This window comes from Manis javanica, chromosome 5 (assembly GCF_040802235.1).
Source record: "Manis javanica isolate MJ-LG chromosome 5, MJ_LKY, whole genome shotgun sequence".
Taxonomy (NCBI): Eukaryota; Metazoa; Chordata; class Mammalia; order Pholidota; family Manidae; genus Manis; species Manis javanica.
In genome coordinates, this window is record NC_133160.1 from 60,875,780 (window position 1) to 60,897,289 (window position 21,510).

Sequence of the window (21,510 nt, forward strand, 5' to 3'; positions counted from 1 at the left end):
AAACCATGGCGACTCTGTTGAGTGGATGTGGCCCTGGACATTTCTACACAAGGACCAGTGATGGATGGCCCTTCTGGCACCTTGGGGAAAAGGCCTGGAAGCTGGCCTCATGTGTATTCCTGAAGTACCAGCAGAGTAGCCCCCAAAGATCACTCTAGTGTACCCTAAACATATGGGAGTTCAGAGCATCTTACAGGGAAGTATTATCTTTATAACCAGTGCATGTACCTCCTGTAACCCTATGCATTGACCCATCTGTAACTCACACAGAGAGGGAGTGGAAGTCTGGTATACTAGACCAGGATGAGATCCCATTCCTGCCACTGTCCTATCACAGGACCACTCTCTTGCATGTATCCTACCTGATGGACAAGATTTGCCTATGTTGGTGTCATTAAATCATGTATCTTATCACCCTTTTTTCTTCTACATTACTTGTGACCTTATGTGCCTCCTGGCTGCAGCTGCTGTGTGATTGCTCTGAACCCTCTACCTCTCTATCTACTGCCTGCTTATGGAATGGGCGAGCTATGGACTTAATCTGCATAGGACTTTGAACCTAACTGAATCCTCTGGCTTGAGGATTATCATGATTTTATTTCTGTTGCTATCGTATGCCATTAGCCTTGTTACAAGGCTCCAGTTTTCTCACCCAAGGACCATTGTGGAAGATGGGGAATGAGTAGATTTTAAGGCGAGATTTCTGGAGGGGTGGCCTGAATTTGTGATATTTCCAGAATCTCTCACCTGGCTTTAGTGCATCTCTTTATTAACAGGCATTTCCAAGGGGTGGAGAAAAGTAGTCCATCTCTATGTCAATAGTTAATTATGTGGGTGATGGAGGGCTTATCTGGACCTGAGAGGTTGGGGCAGTGTTCACTCACTTCTGCTGCAGCAGGAGAGACTCAGAATGACTGCTTGGAAGAATAAATTGGTTTCAAACTTATATCTCCCTTTGACTGAATTCCGGCCCAGTGGCATTTAGTCTCAGGATTTCCCCTCCCCAGATTTACATTGTGTTACTGGGAGAATTAAGTGAGTTAATACACATTAAGCCTTCAGAACAATACAAAGACATAATAAACAAAAACCATCATGCTATTTTGTAATAGAATACTAAAATAATGTGAAATTGCAATCAAAACAATTATTGGATGTACATTGTAATAAATGATGAATATATAAATAGGGATTTAAAAATCATGTTTTCTGAACTAGAGTGGCACATGAAATAAATATGATGTGGCATAATACATTAATCTGTCTCAGTATCAAGATAAGATTACTGTGCTTTTTATCATCAATAAAGAAAGACCACAAACTCCCTAGAAAGAGTGAAAATTCAAAACCGTATCCAGATAAAAATTGCTTTTATATTGATGCCATCTCTAGGGATATGTTTGGAATTGAAATTTTTGTTTTTGATCACCTTGATGTTATTGTTCACTGGAATGAACATGAGAAATTGCTCATCAAACACATATAAAAATTTTTTAAGATTGGAATTTTAAACCCATCCTGGAGCTTGCCTTAATATTGAAGCAATTTCATCACCAGGGTCTAAATTTAAGCCCTCATGGATTTTAAATAAGAATTGTTTTCACACTGCTTACACAATAAAATAAGAGGACTAAATATATTTCTACACTGATATTGAAATTGTGAAATTCAGATTTTTCAAAAAAAAATAAAATTAATATGTATGTACTTCCATAATTTCCATATAAACTTTATTTTCATTTTGATATTCAAGTTCATAAGAATTAATAATGCAATTAATATAAGGTAAACATACATATGTTAGTTTTATGAAATCTTATATTTTAAAAAATGTTGTATATCTAGTTTGTCATGCTTTCCATTCTCCAATCTAATTTTTATTTCAAATTACTCAATATTGAGGTGCTATATAAAATATCTGAGGGAGACACATTCAATCTAAGTAATGCTTTTCCTAGCTTTCATATGAGGACCTTGTTTACTTAATCTTCTAATTAAATGTGCCTCCTCTTGCTTAGAGTCCATCAAGCTCCAGACAGTGATGCAAAAGGAACCCTGCATGACAGTCCCTCATGACTTTTAGCATGAGCCACTAGATAAGCTGCTCTGAGAGCGAACCCACACTGTTCCCCAGATGTTGCCAACAGGAAGTAGCTTGAGTGGTCTTCCCCCTTCCCCCTAACAGAAGTTAGGGTTGACTCCTCTGAGGGGGGATTGAGACAAGTGTTAGTCACACACAGGCAGACAGAACTTAAGACCCCAGACACAGTCAAACAGAACTCAAGTTCCTGGTAAGGCACAGGCAGGAGGAAACTAGAGGGCAAGGCTTCTCAGTAAACAAGAAGCCAGGAAAATTCAGCCTGAGAAAAGAGGGAGATTTTCTTTTCCTTTAATCCTAGCTTGGCCATAACAACAGGCCCTAGCAACAACTCCCAGCTACTTGTGTGGTTTACTCCATTTTTGCGCTTATAAGCCCCAGACACTACAGTTCTAATGGTGTCCTTCCTTGGAACCCTCCTGATACACAGGAGCTTTTCTTTTCTCTTTCACTCTTTCATTAAACTTTGCTGGTTGCTCTACTCTTGTGTGCTTGATTCATTCTTCAATGCCTCCAAGGCATGATCCTGAGAAAAACAGCATCTCAGCCAGTAACAAATCTGAGATGAGATTTCCCATTAATACTGTAGTATTTATATATAGATTATGTTTAAAATGAGAATAACAAAAGTGACAAAAAAGGTAGTCTAATCTTTCTACAGACATACTAGAGCAATATTTATTCATCTATTTCTTTCTTGAATTTTAAGTGACCTATTTGAAAATACATAATACATTTATGTAATACATTTATATGTAATGTATAACATAATATAATTACTAATATATTAAACTGATATTTTTTAATATCACTGTTCTTAACACTAAATTAGTAAGACTGAATAAAAAACTTAAGATTATAGTTTAGAACTAGCTATGAATATGTTTTGTTTAATTTATATCTGTACAAGTTTTACAGTAGAAAATTTGTGCTCCATGTGTATCCTTAAGAAAAGAGCTTAAGACATTGATGCCCAAGGCCACTGAAGTGGACTCAAGGTTCAAAATCATTAATTTAACAAATATTTTTTAAACACATGCCAGACAAACTTATTGTCATGGTTATTATAAATAAAGCTAATACTCAAGTGGACGAGAAGGGAAATAGGTAATATCAGTTTCCAATATATTTTGTAATGAATAGAAGCAGAATAGAAAGGGACATAAAGACTTTATAGAAGTACTTTGCAGGAAGAGATAAGAGCCACACACTGACTAAAAAAATAGACATGGAAAATTAAACCACTGGGGCTTTTTTGGTTAAAGCATAGCAAGAGGGAATGAAAGCTCAGAAAGGAAAGTGTGGATGAGTTTCCATCACATCAGAACGGCTGCACTCAAAGTACAGTGTACAATTGCACTCAAATTACACAAGGAAGACACAAGAAGAAAATTTTAAACAAGTATATTACTTGATATAATTTACATTCTAAGAAAATTTCTGGAATTAATCATCAAGCACAGTCTTTGAGGAGTTTGTGGAATGAGGGAGGCCAGTTTAGAAGCTATCAACGCATCCAAGGGAGAGAATGGCTAAATCACAAGAAACAAAATTTGTTTCCATTGAATTAGAATCCAACTGGCAGCCTATTTGACAAGATATAATCTTGGTAAAAGTAGAGCTTAGAATACAGACACAAATCCCCAAAATGTGGTCCAAAAGACATTTTTCTGATAAACTGAGAAATACCTATTTTTTATCTTGTTTCTAATTCTGATTTTCTGTCTTCTGAATGACCATAAAAATTGAATACATGGCTTTTTGAGAGGTACTGTTTCAACATTCTAGAAGAGTTTTTAGAAAGAGTAGATTATTCAATAATGAATCTCAGGTCTAATTTATCAGAATTATCCCACCAAAGAAAAGCAAAAATGTCAACATGTTAGGGTTTGTGAAGTCATTTCATATTTGAAAATATTCAATTCTGACTCTGTAATCTGTTAATGATTTATTTAATCTACTAATATAGACCAAATAATGTTCAGGGCAGTATAGGTAGAATACTAGGACAGCACAATACTTAAATTCAAATATTGACCATGCCAAATATTGGCAGTTGGATTACACTGGGGAAGTCAGGTGGGCATTTTAGCCTCTTTATTTCCAAGATTCTGATTAATAACAATTCCTATATATAATAGTTATGTCATTTACAAAAATTTCCAATTCTACTTTTCCTTTTGATTTTTGAATAGTTGTGAGATATGTCCTTGTGAAATATAATAGATGGTATTAACTGTTATAATACAGTTAACATTAAGGGTTAGTGGAAAAAACCTAAACTTGTAGAGGTTTAACTCAAACCCAGGTCTTCCTGATACATGCTCATTATGCCACAATTAATGGGGTTTTTAATTTTTTTCTTATAATTTACTCTAAATCTAAATTGTATATTAATATTCCTTCTTATTGGAGGAAATTGTGAAATGCAATTAAACATGCAATTAATTTTTGAGCAAATATAAGTAAAATAAAAAGGAATAAAGATAGGGTTGCTTCCTAGAAAAAATGTGAAATTTGCTGTGATAACCTTAAATTGTTGTTTAAAATATCCCAATTAGGGCTTTACTTCTTTATCATTTTAGCACACTTAAAACACAAGTATGTACCACATTTTTGTGAAATAGAATTATGTGCAATAATGGCTCACATTTTGGGCTCCAAACTGGCATATTCAGATCCCATGTAGAAGTCAATGATCTAATGAGTTGAAGTGGTTAAAAGAAGAAAAGGGGAAGAAAAGAAGTTTATTTCCATGCAATATTAATTTTAGATAAAATTTTGGCAAAGTATCACTTTTATGTTAAAATTAAATAGGCATTTCATGAAATACAATGCAATTTTATATGTTTTCATGACAAGGGGTGTCTTCTTATAATCTCATATATGCTTGTAATGTAGCCAATTTATGTTGTAATTTTGAGAACTATGCCTAGGCATGTGTTTATTCTTCCCTACCAATAGCATATGTCTGACAGGAAAGGCTAAACAACAAAAACAAAGCCCAAATAAACAAAAAACAGATAAAATGAAACATACTAAAATAAATTGTGTACAGGTATCAGGGATCGCTAAATGAAGAAGGTTCAAAGTGCTAAAACTCTGGAGAGAGAATGTTAGCAGAGTGAGTTAATTATTTGCAACCTCACAGTTCTTGCTAGCTTCTCCAATTCTAAGTGTTCATAAGTGGCTAAATTTTTAAGCTAAGCCTGTAGAGACAGAGAAAACAGAAGACATTTTTGAAGTCTGGCAGAGTTAAGATGCTTCTTTTTCAAAACACTTTTGAGTTCTGTGCAGCATGGAGTTCTAAAGCTGAGCTAAATGGCATGTGGTAGTCTTGTAGCACTGAAGAAGAAACAAAGGTTAGAATTCAGGACACGACCCCAAGGGAATGACCCCAAAGAAATACACTAGAATCCCAGCTGGATGACTGCGATCAATGCAAACTTCACTCATTATTGTCACTAATTAACTGAAAGTAATATGCTCCCAAATCTCTCTACTTAATAAAGGAAATAAGCATGTCTGGAGGAAGATTACTTCATTTAGGATCTATATATTAACAAAAAAGAGATTGACACACACAAAAATTATTCAACATGCCAACAGACAGGCCATATAGCCATAGTTAAGAGAAAGAATAAAACCCTAAAAATATATTTACACATGATCCAATCTGTGAGTTAACACCAAAGTTTTTTTTTAAATGCAGCTAATACATTAAAGAAAATAGAGAAGGCATCATTTAAAAAATAAAAGTATGAAGAAAATTGAGTACAGGAAGGTAATAAATGCATCAAATCGAAATTCTAGGTTTTAAAAATAGATATTTGAAAATCAAAATTCAAAATAGAGGGTTAGCAGAAATTTAGAGGATAAAAACAGGATTATTGACACTGAAGATAGATAAATAGATAATATCCAGATTGAAGAATAGATATTAAAAGAAATACCAATTTAAAAACATGATATGTAGGAAATAGAAAAAGTCAAATCTAGAGGGAAAGTTCTTCTTAATGTATCAGGAAAAAGGACAATGCTTTAATTGGAAGACCTTGGAAAGTATTTTCATTACTTTGGAACAGGCAAATTTTGATGCATCAGGCCCAGAAGAAAAGTAGATAATGTTAATGTACAATTTTATAACATTATTCTTAACGTTGTACTAAAATTATAAATTACATGAAATATCTACATAAATTATTATAGTCATTTCTATTAGATATATAAATATGGCCTACTTTAATAAAATTCAAAGAGATCCTTGCATTTTATGTGTCAAATATCATAATGGTTTGGTTTTGAATCTATTAATAGGACTCTCAAAAATTCTGGTACATATTTGTAAGCAATGGATACAAATGCAAATTCATACTCCTTTACTGAATTTGTAAATCCAATAAGCTGGAAGTAGCATTACTTTTGACCATATGATTTTTCCAAAACAATGAGCAATTCTTGGTAAATGATTTTTTAAACAATTTGCACATTAGATGATATGTTGCAATGTTAGTGAATGTCAGTGAAAACTGTTTAAAATATGTTATGTTGGCTCTTGGAACAGAGTTAAATTTTAGACTCTGATAAATTGTTCAAGGCACAGGACAATTACCCATTATACAGGACTGTCCCAAACACAGGACTCCTACTCCATCAAGGATAAACAACTGCCAGGGAAATACCATTTGCACCCCTTCAATCATTAGGAAAACAAAACATGAACTCACTAATTTCCAAGTGCTCCACAGGACATGGAAACTCCCTAAGTCTTCTACCCCCACGCACATACTGAGAATCACTGTCTTTAGGGATATTTTAGGGAAATTTTCAAGAGGCTAGAGTATTAGAATTTCCAAACCACTATCTTTGATCCTTTCTCTTCAAACTCATGGTCAATCATTTAGAAAATTATTTTAGATGTACCTTGAAAATGTGACCTCACTCCAAACACTTTTTAATTATCAAATACCAAAACTGAGATCTCCCATCTAGGCTACCAAAATAATGACTGATTCCTTACTCTTGCTTTGTCTTATTTTCTCATTGGATCCCGAAATCAGTTATCAATAAAACAAAAGAAAACTTTTTTTTTCTAGTTACAGTATGTCACTTCTCTGTTCTCATCTTTTGCATGTCTTTCCTTCCACAGAATAAAATTGCAAATTCTTTATTTGTCCTGAAAGTTGCTCTGAGACCTAGCCCCTGTCTACTTCAGTCCAGCTTGTTTTCTACTATTTTTCAACTCACTAGCCCCAGGAACATTGGCCTTCATATTCTCCATGCAAACATGAGGCTTAGGAATCTTTGGATGCTCACTCCTCACCCCAACTCCCAGATTTCTGGAATATGCTTCCCTAAATTATGCACTTGGCCAGATTTCTTGTTTAATTCAAGTCAAATCTCAAAACTCCCATCTAAACTTGCACTCGATACACTTAGCATGATTTTCCTTCACAGAAACTATTAATTACTGACATTATATGCTTATTTACTCATTAGTTATATTCTGTTCTCTCATCTAGATGAAATCTTCAAGAATGGAAAATTGGTCTGACTTTAATCTGCTGCATCCCTGGTACCTAAAATATTCCTAAGAAATAATCTGTGCTCAATAAATGTTAAATCCATGAATAATTAATCTAATAGTCTCCTTTCTCTAATCTTTAATAGGAAAAATAGTTAAATTAAATGAATATTGAAAAGTATAGGGTATTTTCTTTCAAATCATTTCCAATCAATTAAAAAAAAGGTTCTTCCTTTTTTTCCACATGACTATACAATATATAATTTTGAGATCATAGGTAATACATATTTTTGTTTTCAAGAATTTATCCCACCTTGAAACCTTTTATCTGATTGTTATTGTTTTTATGCTTTCTAAACTAAATCTTCTAAGCTTCTTGTATTGGAATGTTTTTCTTAATGCCTTATTTGTATTCTTTTTTTAAATGAGCAAAAGGCATAATCTTCTGGCAGAGTACTTACATAACTCAGATGCTAGTGGGAAATTGAATATTTTTAATAAAATATTGAGGTATGTTATTTTACATTTTGTGTTATATGCTCTCTAATATAAGTATGCTTGTCTGTATAGTAAGAAAAGAGAATACCCTGAAAATATCCTTAGGGTCATATACAGGTAATACAAAGTCAATAAAATTGCTTCATTAATAATTTTGAGACTTCCTAAAGGTTCTGGCCAGAGAGTTAAGTTTTCCATAAAATGAGAGAATATGTCAATGCAGAGAAATTGAATCTATGAATCAGAAGTTTGTAGTACTTTAAACATGACTTCGGTGTTTCACTTAGTGGAAATGTCACAGATCTATAATTATTTAATTTTACAACCATTGAGCTATCTTACCTGTAAACAATAAATTCTATTTTTCCACAGAGATATGCTTATAAAGAATAAAATTGTTCAAAAATATGGAAATAATGTAGATTATACAGTCAGTGTATCCATCACCTTTGGGTAGAGAAGTACATAATTTGATACTCATTTACCAATTTTCCAGTGAGAATATTATTTTATTATTGCTATCACTGAATAAGGGAGAGATACATTTGTATCTGTATTTACATTGAAAAAAATGGATTTGAAACAAAGGAGCACTTACTAATTTTAAAATTTGTTATAGTATGTAGGTTTATTTTTTCATCATTTCTAGATAGCTTCCCTGAAGATATCAACTTTCTTTATGGAAATTGAATAACTTTATTTGCATAAACACTACAATGAACAGCAGGAGAGTGCTCATTTCAGATTTTCATACTTTTCTTTAATGTTGGTTGACTTTTTAGAATTAACATGGCTGTGCTATATGCCCAAAATTGTTTGTTTATTTGTTTGTTTGTATTTCTGTCATTGAGTTAGCTGAAGTATCTGAAATTCATGCACAACATTTACTGTAATCCTTCTTAAGTACGTGTCCAGACTTAACAGTTAGATTATTTGTCAAGAAATAAAGACTTATAGTGGGTACTCATATGTTTGTTTATGGCATGTGTGTGTGTTCACATCATTGCATGCTTTGAGTCATAGTTTTTATTATATCATATGTCAAATAATGTTGAAATTATGTAGAAACAATAACATTTTAATGTAAAATAAAGAAAAATAATGCTATGATTATATACTCATCAAGTACAACCTAATGGTAAAGCATGTATTATGTCTTTGGGTACACATTAATTATTAATAATAATATATCCTTAACATAATACAATTGTAGGCTTTTTTATGCTCAGAAAATAATGAAAAAAATGAATTTATCTTTAAATTGAATAATTTGATAATTTAATAAATATTTATGTTGCCATACTTTATAAATTAATTTAGATTTTTAATGCCTATAAAACTTTAAAATATTATCAGTGGAAAAATCATTAATTTTTTTAACTTCATATATATTAGCTGCATTTTTTTTTTCACTTCTTGGAAATTGATTCAACTTCAGAAGGATAAAGGCATTAGACAAACTACAAATACTCGAATGAGTTTTGGAAAAGTAGATTCTAGTTGAATGTGCACCAAAAAAGGTCTGTCTGAATTAAATTATTTTAAAACTTGAGTTTAGTTGCATTTGAAAATGTTTAAAGTCTAAGTAATTAGATATTGATTGGTATGTATTTGAATGATTACATTGTGTAATCTGCAATGAAGAAAAACTTTGACTGGATACTGTTCATCCTTAGAATACTATTTAATTAATAAGACAGAACACACACTTAAAACAGTTAATACATTAGAAGTTGTATAAAAAACACTTAATTAAAAAATAGGCATTTAAAAATGTTATCTCAACTTGATTCTTTCAGGGTTATTTTTTAACTTATTTGAAGTTTGAATTTCTGGAGAGCAAGACTATTTGATAACTGCTTCATAATGTTGCTCCTGTAATAATCAATTCACAAGCAGTGCAGGTTTTCATCAGCAACCCTACTTCCCACCACACATTTCCTTCCAAAAAAAGAGAAACCTGCAACTCACATTTCAAATTGTTTCCATGAAAATGATAAACCTTAAATTTTGCTCCCCATTCAGGTTTATACCTTCATTTAGTTTATAATAGTGAGAAGTCTATATTTTACTACCTAAAGTATACAGTGAACTGGTGAAATACCTCATCTTTCCACCTCACAAAGAAGTCCAAGAAACAGAAAAGTTTACATGAAAATGGAAAAAAAATCAGCACAGGCAGGAAAAACACAAATTTAGAGGGAGGAGGGGCCCATTCTGAGAAGATTGATACTGTTTCATATGACTGAGTCCTCATTGTCACTATTTACTATTGAATATTTGCAGTTCTCTCGTAAGAAATTACTCTAAAAAAATCTTTTGAAGTCTTTACTGAATTTCAAAACATAGTTTTGTTTTATTTTATTTTGGTATCATTAATCTACAATTACATGGAGGACATTATGTTTACTAGGCTCCCCCCTTCACTAAGTCCCCCCCACATCCCCGTTCACAGTCACTGTCCATCAACATAGTAAGATGCTGTAAAATCACTACTTGTCTTCTCTGTGTTGCACAGCCCTCCCCGTGCCCCCCCCCTACACTATACATGCTAATCGTAACGCCCCCTTTCTTTTTTTTCCTGCCCTTATCCCTCCCTTCCCACCCATACTTCCCAGTCCCTTTCCCTTTGGTAACTGTTAGTCCATTCTTGGGTTCTCTGCTTCTGCTGCTGTTTTGTTCCTTCAGTTTTCTTTTGTTCTTATACTCCACATATGAGTGAAATCATTTGGTACTTGTCTTTCTCTGCCTGGCGTATTTCACTGAGCATAATACCCACTAGCTCCATCCAGGTTGTTGTGAATGGTAGGATCTGTTTTTTTCTTATGGCTGCGTAATACTCCATTGTGTATATGTACCACATCTTCTTTATCCATTCATCTACTGATGGACATTTAGGTTGCTTCCAAATTTTAGCTATTGTAAATAGCGCTGCGATAAACATAGGGGTGCATCTGTCCTTTTCAAACTGGAGTGCTGCATTCTTAGGCTAAATTCCTAGAGGTGGAATTCCTGGATCAAATGGTATTTCTATTTTGAGCATTTTGAGGAACCTCCATACTGCTTTCCACAATGGTTGAACTAATTTACATTCCCATCAGCAGTGGAGGAGAGTTCCCCTTTCTCCACAACCTCACCAGCATTTGTTGTTGTTTATCTTTTGGATGGTAGCCATCCTTACTGGTGTGAGATAATATCTCATTGTGGTTTTAATTTGCATTTCTCTGATGACAAGAGATGTGGAGCATCTTTTCATGTGTCTGTTGGCCATCTGAATTTCTTCTTTGGAGAACTGTCTGTTCAGCTCTTCTGCCCATTTTTTAATTGGATTATTTCCTTTTTGTTTGTAGAGGTGTGTGAGCTCTTTATATATTTTGGATGTCAACCCTTTATTGGATCTGTCATTTACAAATATATTCTCCCATACTGTAAGATACCTTTTTGTTCTATTGATGGTGTCCTTTGCTGTACAGAAGCTTTTCAGCTTGATAAAGTCCCATTTGTTCATTTTTGCATTTGTTTCCCTTGCCTGGGGAGATATGTTCAAGAAGAGGTCCCACATGTTTATGTCTAAGAGATTTTTTCCTATGTATTTTTCTAAGATATTTATGGTTTTGTGACTTACATTCAAGTCTTTGATCCATTTCGAATTTACCTTTGTGTATGGGGTTTAGACAGTGATCCAGTTTCATTCTCTTACATGTAGCTTTCCAGTTTTGCCAGCACCATCTGTTGAAGAGACTGTCATTTCCCCATTGTATGTCCATGGCCCCTTTATCGAATATAAGTTGACCATATATGTTTGGGTTCATGTTTGGAGCCTCTATTCTGTTCCATTGGTCTGTGGCTCTGTTCTTGTGCCAGTACCAAATTGTCTTGATTACTGTGACTTTGTAATAGAGCTTGAAGTTGGGGAGTGAGATCACCCCCACTTTATTCTTCCTTCTCAGGATTGCTTTAACTATTTGGGGTCTTTGGTGTTTCCATATGAATTTTTGAACTATTTGTTCCAGTTCGTTGAAGAATGTTGCTGGTAATTTGATAGGAATTCCATCGAATCTGTATATTGCTTAGGGCAGGATGGCCATTTTGACGATATTAATTCTTCCTAGCCAGGAGCATAGGATGAGTTTCCATTCATTAGTGATCTCTTTAATTTCTCCTAAGAGTGTCTTATAGTTGTCAGGGTAGAGGTCTTTCACTTACTTGGTTAGGTTTATTCCTAGGTATTTTATTCTTTTTGATGCTATTGTGAATGGAATTCTCTTCCTGATTTCTCTTTCTATTAGTTTATTGTTAGTGTATAGGAAAGCCACAGATTTCTGTGTGTTAATTTTCTATCCTGCAACTTTGCTGAATTCTGATACTAGCTCTAGTAATTTTGGAGAGGAGTCTTTAGGGTTTTCTTATGTACAGTATCATGTCATCTGCAAATAGTGACAGTTTGACCTCTTCTTTACCAATCTGGATTCCTTGTATTTCTTTGTTTTGTCTAATTGCCATGGCTAGGACCGCCAGTACTATGTTGAATAACAGTGGGGATAGTGGGCATCCCTGTCTTGTTCCCGATTGCAGAAGAAAAGCTTTCAGCGTCTCCCTGTTCAGTATGATGTTGGCTGTGGGTTTATAATATATGGCTTTTATTATGTTGAGGTACTTGCGCTGTATACACATTTTGTTGAGAGTTTTTACCATGAATGGATGTTGAATTTTTTCGAATGCTTTTTCAGCATCTATGGAGATGATCATGTGGTTTTTGTCTTTCTTTTTGTTGATGTGGGTGGATGATGTTGATGGATTTTTCAAATGTCATACCATCCTTGCATCCCTGGGATGAATCCCACTTGGTCATGGTGTACGATCCTTTTGATGTATTTTTGAATTCAGTTTGCTAATATTTTGTTGAGTATTTTTGCATCTATGTTCATCAGGGATATTGGTTTGTAGTTTTCTATTTTTGTGGGATCTTTGCCTGGTTTTGGTATTAGGGTGATGTTGGCTTCATAGAATGAGTTTGGGAGTGTTCCCTCCTCTTATATTTTTTGGAAAACTTTAAGGAGAATGGGTATTATGTCTTCTCTGTATGTCTGATAAAATTCCGAGGTAAATCCATCTGGCCCGGGGGTTTTGTTCTTTGGTAGTTTTTTGATTACCGCTTCAATTTAATTGCTGGTAATTGGTCTGTTTAGATTTTCTGTTTCTTTCTGGGTCAGTTTTGGATGGTTGTATTTTTCTAGGAATTTGTCCATTTCTCAGGTTTTCCAGCTTGTTAGCATACAGGTTTTCATAGTACTCTCTAATAATTCTTTGTATTTCTGTGGGGTCCGTTATGACTTTTCCTTTCTCGTTTCTGATTCTGTTGATGTGTGTTGATTCTCTTTTCCTCTTAATAAGTGGTCTGAAAAGTTGGTTGGTAGGATTTCAATCTTTTGGAATTTACTGAGGTTCTTTTTGTGGCCTAGTGTATGGTCTATTCTGGGGAATGTTCCATGTGCACTTGAGAAGAATGTGTATCCCGTTTCTTTTGGATGTAGAGTTCTGTAGATGTCTATTAGGTCCATCTGTTCTAGTGTGTTGTTCAGTGTCTCTGTGTCCTTACTTATTTTCTGTCTGGTGGATCTGTCCTTTGGAGTGAGTGGTGTGTTAAAGTCTCCCAAAATGAATGCATTGCATTCTGTTTCCTCCTTTAATTCTGTTAGTATTTGTTTCACCTATGTTGGTGCTCCTGTATTGGGTGCATATATGTTTATAGTGGTTATATCCTCTTGTTGGACTGAGCCCTTTATCATTATGTAATATCTTTTATCTTTTGTTGTGTCCTTTATTTTGAAGTCTATTTTGTCTGATACTAGTATTGCAACACCTGCTTTTTTCTCTCTGTTGTTTGCATGAAATATCTTTTTCCATCCCTTGACTTTAAGTCTGTGCATGTCTCTGGGTTTGAGGTGAGTCTCTTGTAAGCAGCATATGGATAGGTCTTGCTTTTTTATCCATTCTATTACTCTGTGTCTTTTGATTGGTGCATTCAGTCCATTTACATTTTGGGTGATTATTGAAAGGTATGTACTTATTGCCATTGCAGGCTTTAAGTTTGTGGTTACCAAAGGTTCAAGGTTAGCTTCTTTACTATTTTACTGTCTAACTTAACTCACTTATGAGCTATTATAAACACAGTCTAATGATTCTTAATTTCTCTTCCTTCTTATTCCTCCTCCTCCCTTCTTCGTATGTTGGGTGTTTTGTTCTGTGCTCTTTTTAGGATTGCTCCCATCTAGAGCAGTCCCTGTAAGATGCCCTGTAGAGGTGGTTTGTCTGTCAACTTTTGCTTGTCTGGGAATTGTTTAATCCCCCTTCATATTTAAATGATAATCATGCTGGATACAGTTATTCTTGGTTCAAGGCCCTTCTGTTTCATTGCATTAAGTATATCATGCCATTCTCTTCTGACCTGTAGGGTTTCTGTCGAGAAGTCTGATGATAGCGTGATGGGTTTTCCTTTGTAGGTGACCTTTTTCCTCTCTCTGGCTGCCTTTAATACTCTGTCCTTTTTCCTGATCTTTGCCATTTTAATTATTATGTGTCTGGGTGTTGCCCTCCTTGGATCCCTTGTCATGGGAGTTCTGTGTACCTCTGTGGTCTGAGAGGCCATTTCCTCCCCTAGTTTGGGGAAGTTTTCAGCAATTTTTTCTTCAAATACACTTTCTATCCCTTTTTTTCTCTCTTCTTCTTCTGGTACCCCTCCAATGCGGTTATTGTTCCATTTCGATTGGTCACACAGTTCTCTTAATATTCTTTCATTCCTGGAGATCCTTTTATCTCTCTCTATATCAGCTTCTCTGCATTCCTGTTCTCTGCTTTCTATTCCATTAATGGTCTCTTGCATCTCATCCATTCTGCTTTGAAGTCCTTCCAGAGATTGTTTTATTTCTGTATTCTCCCTCCTTAGTTCTTGCATATTTCTCTGCAAGTCCATCAGCATGGTTATGACTTTTCTTTTGAATTCTTTTTCAGGAAGATTGGCTAAATATATCTCCCCAGGTTCCTTCTCAGGGGAAGATGTAGAAGATGTTGAAGATGTCTGGATCAAATTTTTTTGCCTTTTCATTTTTATCGGTACAATGGTGTGTTATTGACTCGTCTGTCAGCCTGAAGAGCCAAGACTATTTCCACTTGCTCCTGGCCTTTATTTAGTGGGACAACTGCAACCCCTAGTGGCTTGTGTTGGGCAACTGCATGTATACTGAGTGTATCTTGCCCGGCTGGTATGGAGGAAGCTCCCTTGCTGTGGGCATGATCAGCCTCAGACCACTGCTGTGCTATAGCGGGGCCCCGGAGGTTTAATGGATGGAGGCTGTTTGGCTGTTTACCTCTGTGAGGGGTCTCAGAGATGTTGCCCAGGGGGTTAGTGTGCCTGGAGTTCCCTGTAATTTCCAGCTGCTGGACTGTGCCCCAGGATGCTTCCGTCCAACTGTGGCATCCCTGTCCCTTTAAGACTTTCAGAAAGCACTAGCTTTTCTTTGTTCCAGGGGCACTGGCTGCAGGACCTGCTCATAGGTCTTACTGTCCTGCTTCCCCAGTTTCCAGCACCCCACACATGCACTGTGTGTCTGCGCTCTGGTGCGGATGGCTAGGGCTGGGTGTTTAGCAGTCCTGGGCTCCCTCTCCCTCCCCGCTCCGACTCCTCTCCTCCCGCCGGGAGCTGGGGTGAGGGGCCTCAGGTCCGGCCAGGCTGTGGCTTGTATCTTACCCCTTTCACCAGGCGCTGGGTTCTTGCAGGTGTGGATGTAGTCTGGCTGTTGTCCTGTGTCTTCTGGTCTCTCTTTTAGGGATAGTTGTATTTGTTGTATTTTCAAAAATATATTTTTTGGGAGGAGATTCCTACTGTCCTACTCACGTTGCCATCTTGGCTCCGCCTCTTCAATATATAGTTTTAAAAATGTGAATGTATATACTCATACTATATGTTATTTGTATGTATATACATTTGTATTACATAATACATATGACACAATTCAATCATAATTTCATTGTTTTATGATTTTTTTGTTTCTTAAATAATTTTTTATATCTACATAAGAGAATTTGCCTAGTAAATCATATTGAGGTGTTTGCGCTCAATTACGTATATATTTCCCACATACGTGTAGGAAATATTCACAAATCATTGTTTACTTGATATTTTTATGCAATGTTTTTCATTAGTTTATATTCTGATACTGTCAAACAAACTTGTTAGACAAGTGACATTGTTGAGAAAGAGGAATATTCTTAGCATTTGAAGAAATTATTTAATCCTTCTCAAAATTGTAAAATATTCTAGCTCAAAAATAAGCTTTGACTTACCTCTTAATTTTGAAAAATTGAGAAGTGGTTTTATTAAAGTATAATTATAAATAACAAAATATATAAAAGAGTATAATGAAGAAACTTGAAGACCATTAATTATAGTGGCATGAATATGGTGCTATAAAACTTGATTTCCAGACTAATTTTTATTTATTTCATCTTAAATTTCAGATATTATTTATAGTTTTAACTTAAGAAACTAAAATAAAATTTACAATTCTGACATTGGTTTCTATTGGATATCATTCTCAATGGTATTTGTATATTGGTGCGCATGTGTGTGTAAATGTGAATTATATTTATATACTTTCTAATAAACATGTATCTTTATAAGTAATCTCTATATTAGCTATATGTATTAGAAATGAAATTATTTTAAATATACTTAGTACTATACATCAAGGTGGCTTTTGCAGATAGAAATTCTAACACAATGTAATTTTTTACTTGCTAATTATTGATACATATGCTTGTTTATGCTCATGTATACACAGGCACACACATGCAGAGCACAGATTTGATCAATTTTGGCAAATCTTTAACTGTCAGTCAAATATACAATCAAATATACAACGTTTCCATCACTGGAAAAGTTCATTCAACAAAAGCTGCTTTCTTGTATGACTTTAAGTATTTGTCTTTGTGATTCTATAACGTCTGTCAATTTTTGTGCTCTGAAGCAGTAGATTTTTGCATTTGTGTAGATAACCTATTTTTTTTTTACTATCTACTAATATTTAGGTTGTTGTCCTCCATTGTTAATTTCCAGTAAAGACTTGATCTAACTTCCTTGTAGAAGCGGAAAATTCTAGATATTTACTTTCCCAGTATCCCCTGCATCCACTGTATGAAGACTTTTGATCCAGACCAAGAGAACTGATGTTTTTGGCACCAGACTTTGAATCAGGAGCTAGTGTGATAAAAAAAAAAAAAAGAGTATAGTGAAGAACCAGACTTGACAGCCACACTGAAAGCAGCAACATCCATTGTCTAATATAGCCACCATGTCATCGGTGCAGGCAGTATAGGTGGGTGATAGGGGTGGCTTTTATTTAGCATATTTTGTCTTCTATGATTTTTGCCTTAGCTCTGACTTTGTGGCCTTGCTTTGTTTCTAGAACATTCCAAATATGTTCTTCCATTCTTCTGGGTGATTCTCTAAGCTAACCAAAATGCATAATGTATTTTTTTATTCAAATCAGCCAGTCATTTTTGTTGCTTGTTTCTTAAGGCACTGAGTAGTATAAATAAATATTTCTCTGAGGGAAAAAAATTTTTCTCTGAAGAAAAAAAATACAAGTCAATACATGTTCCAAGAAATAGGGAGAAAATTTCTGGTCTTGAGAAAGCCAAACTACTCCAGAACAAAATGACTTGTTCTTATATGCAAGTATTTTAGAAACAAAGGCAAAAGCTAAGAATCTGGACAGGGAGAGAGGAATAATAATTGATCATACAGCAAAACTGAAGAGAAAAATAGATTAATTTCCTTGAGAAAAAATAATATTAAGAACCAACATATTAGCTTCAGGATCAGTTAGGATCATATATGTAAGAAAAAGCCAATTAAAGAGATGCAATACATTTTTTCAGTCCAAAGTGGGGAAAAAAGTGCTCCTGGTTAGTCACATATGGGCAGATGTGAAGCATCTGTCACTTACACCTGAGAAAGCTAATTAGCTAATTAAATTCTTAGGAGGAAGAAAACAAGCCTGAGGTACAAGACTAGCCCCATCTGAGTTGTATGCTATACTACCAGAATGAATGTGAATTTTAAGCTCTCTGATTAAGAGGAAAGAAAACAAGTAAGGATGCTATTTCAAGCCAGAAGAATTACAGAATATAAGTAAATGCAAGAAACAGGATACTGTATTAGCAGCAATGGGAAGAATGCATGATTCCAATGTTTTCTATTAATTGTCCTTATCTTAAATAAACATATCTATTCATGGCAATTTTACGTTGTAATATAACACATTTTCATTATTTTTAAATTTTATTTATTTTGTATTAGACAAGTTTATTATATAAATATGTGAATTTACACCTTAATTACACCTGTCTATAAAAATAAAATTGCTCTTGATTTCCCAACACTTATTACAGTGCAGGACCAGCTGTTAATTTAGGCCACAAAGGTTAGCATCTATCTGTTGCTATAATTAGGTTTTGACTGCTGGCTTCATGGAGACATACTTAGGTGAACCACATTTCCTGTTCATAATTCACATAACTGGGGCAAAATCAAAATGCTAAATTTACTGAAGTTTCGAGGCCAAACTTTATTTGACATTAAAGTTCTTGACTTGGCACCTTATTCATATGATCTTGTTATATATTAAGTAAAAAATATATATTTTTGCATACACCGTGTAGACTGCATTTAACCCTTTACAGAATGCACTGACCATTGCAGGTAGAACTACAGTTTGAATTCCTCAGTGTGGGTGAGCATCATCCAATTCACTGAGGGCCTGAATAGAATAAAAAACTAGAGAAAGGGAGTTTTGCCCTTTCAGCTTTACTGCTGAGCTAGGACTTCTGCCCTTGAACAGGATTCACACTGTCAGGTCTCCTGGTTCTCAACATGACTTCAGACTTAGGCTGGAACTATACCGCTGGCTGCCCTGTGTCTTCAGCTTGCTTATAGCGGACTATGCATCTTCTCAATCTCCATAATTGTGTCAGTTAATTCTCCATAATCTCTTGATTATTTATGTGTATGCGTATGTAAGTATATGTATATATGTATGTATGTATGTAAACGTGTGTATCTATCACACTATGTGTATTTGTATCCTATTGGTCCTGTTTTTCTGGAGAACCTGGCTACTACAGAACATTTGTACTTTTGTTAAAAACTGTAATCTAACATTTAACCATGCTGTAAAGTAGTAGCTCTCAACAAGTAAAGTTTTAAAAAGGAACATGTTAATACTTCTGTTTTGATCACAATAGATTTGTATGTATGTATGTAAACATGTGTATCTATCACACTATCTATGTGTATTTGTATCCTATTGGTTTTGTTTTTCTGGAGAACCTGGTTACTACAAAACATTTGTAATTTTGTTAAAAACTGTAATCTAACATTTAACCATGCTGTAAAGTCATAGCTCTCATCAAGTAAAGTTTTAAAAAGGAACATGTTAATACTTCTGTTTTGATCACAATAGATTTGTTAGAACTGAAGTAAGCCACTTGCATCCAAAATGAAAATAAGGGATTCTATTTTCACATTAGGTTAAATTAACTCAGTACAATTTTTGAGAGAGTGAGAAATGACACTTGCAAATTTTTTAAAAACATGAGTAAAGACACATCTTAGAAATGTATGATCACATAATAAATATAATTTTTTTTTACATTATAAATATGTTTTTGAGTTTGTTTACTATCATTTTTAAACTTTTCACTTTAAATTCTTGAAAGGGAAAACATTATATAAATATTTTGCTTATAATAAACTACCCTTTCCTTCCAGTTTTGACAGTGAAATTTTCAAGAATTTTGACATTAAAGAAAGAAAATGCTACTAGAGGAGGAAAACTACTTGTTAAAATAATATATTGTTTTCAAATATGTTGTAAAATGACTTATTATATCCTTTATATTTCTTAGACTTCATATAAACACCAGTGTATTTCATTTGCAAGGTCAATAAAACTGGTATAAAAAGAGTTATTTTGTTTTTGGTAAACCCCCAAACATCACAGAACCATTACATTAGAAACACATTAAATAACTATAAGTCTCTACAATTCATAATCGTCCACAAAATGCATATATATAAAGACCTGTCTTTTTTTATTTTAACATTATGTTGATTTTCTTTCTAATTAAACTATCATTGATATACAATTTTATGAAGGTTTCACATGAGCAACATTGTGGTTTCAATATTCAGCCATATTATTAAGACCCTCTGCCACCCCATTGCAGTCACTATCAGCAAGTAAGATGCTACAGAGTCATTACTTATCTTCTCAATGCTGTATTGCTTTCCCCATGACATACCTATACTGTGATTGCTAACTATATTGCCCCTTAATCCCCTTCTTCCTCCCTTCCTGCCCACCCTCCTCTGCCCCTTCCCTTTGGTAACTTCTAGTCCCTTGTTGGAGTCTGAGTCTGCTGCTGTTTTGTTCCTTCAGTTTTGGTTTATTGTTATACTCCACAAATGAGTGAAATCATTTGGTACTTGTCTTTCTCCATCTGGCTTATTCCACTGAGTATAATACCCTCTAGCTCCATCCATATTGTTGCAAATGACAGGATTTCTTTTCTTTTTATGGTTGAATAATGTTCCATTGTGTATATGTATCACATATTCTTTATTCATTCATCTATTGATGAACATGTAGGTTGCTTCCATATCTTGGCTATTGTAAATAGTGCTGTGATAAACATAGAGGCACATAGGGTTGCATACATCTTTTTGAATCAGGGATCTTGTTTCTTTGGAAAAATTCCCAAGAGTGGAATTACTGGGTCAAATGGTGTTTTAATTTTTAGTTTTTTGAGGGACTTCCATATTGTTTTCCATAATGGTTGAACTAGTTTACATTCCCACCAACAGTGTAGGCGGGTTCCCTTTTCTCTGCATCCTCACCAGCATTTGTTGTTTCTTGTCTGTTGGATGATGGCCATCCTTACTGGTGTGAGGTGATATCTCATTATGGGTTTAATTTGCATTTCCCTGATTAGTGATGTGGAGCATCTTTTCATGTGCTTGTTGGCCATTAGAATTTCTTTGGAGAAGTGTCTGTTCAGATCCTAAGCCCAATTTTTAATTAGGTTATTTGTTTTTTGGGTGTTGAGGTATGTATGATCTTTATATATTTTGAATATAAACCCCTTATTGGATAAGTTATTTATGAATATATTCTCTTATACTATAGGATGCCTTTTTTTTCTACTGATCATGTCCTTTGCTGTGAAGAAGGTTTTTAATTTGATGTAGTCCCATTTGTTCATTTCTTTCTTCTGTTTCCCATTCCTAAGGAAATGTGGTCAGGAAAAAGTTGCTCATATATATAGTCAA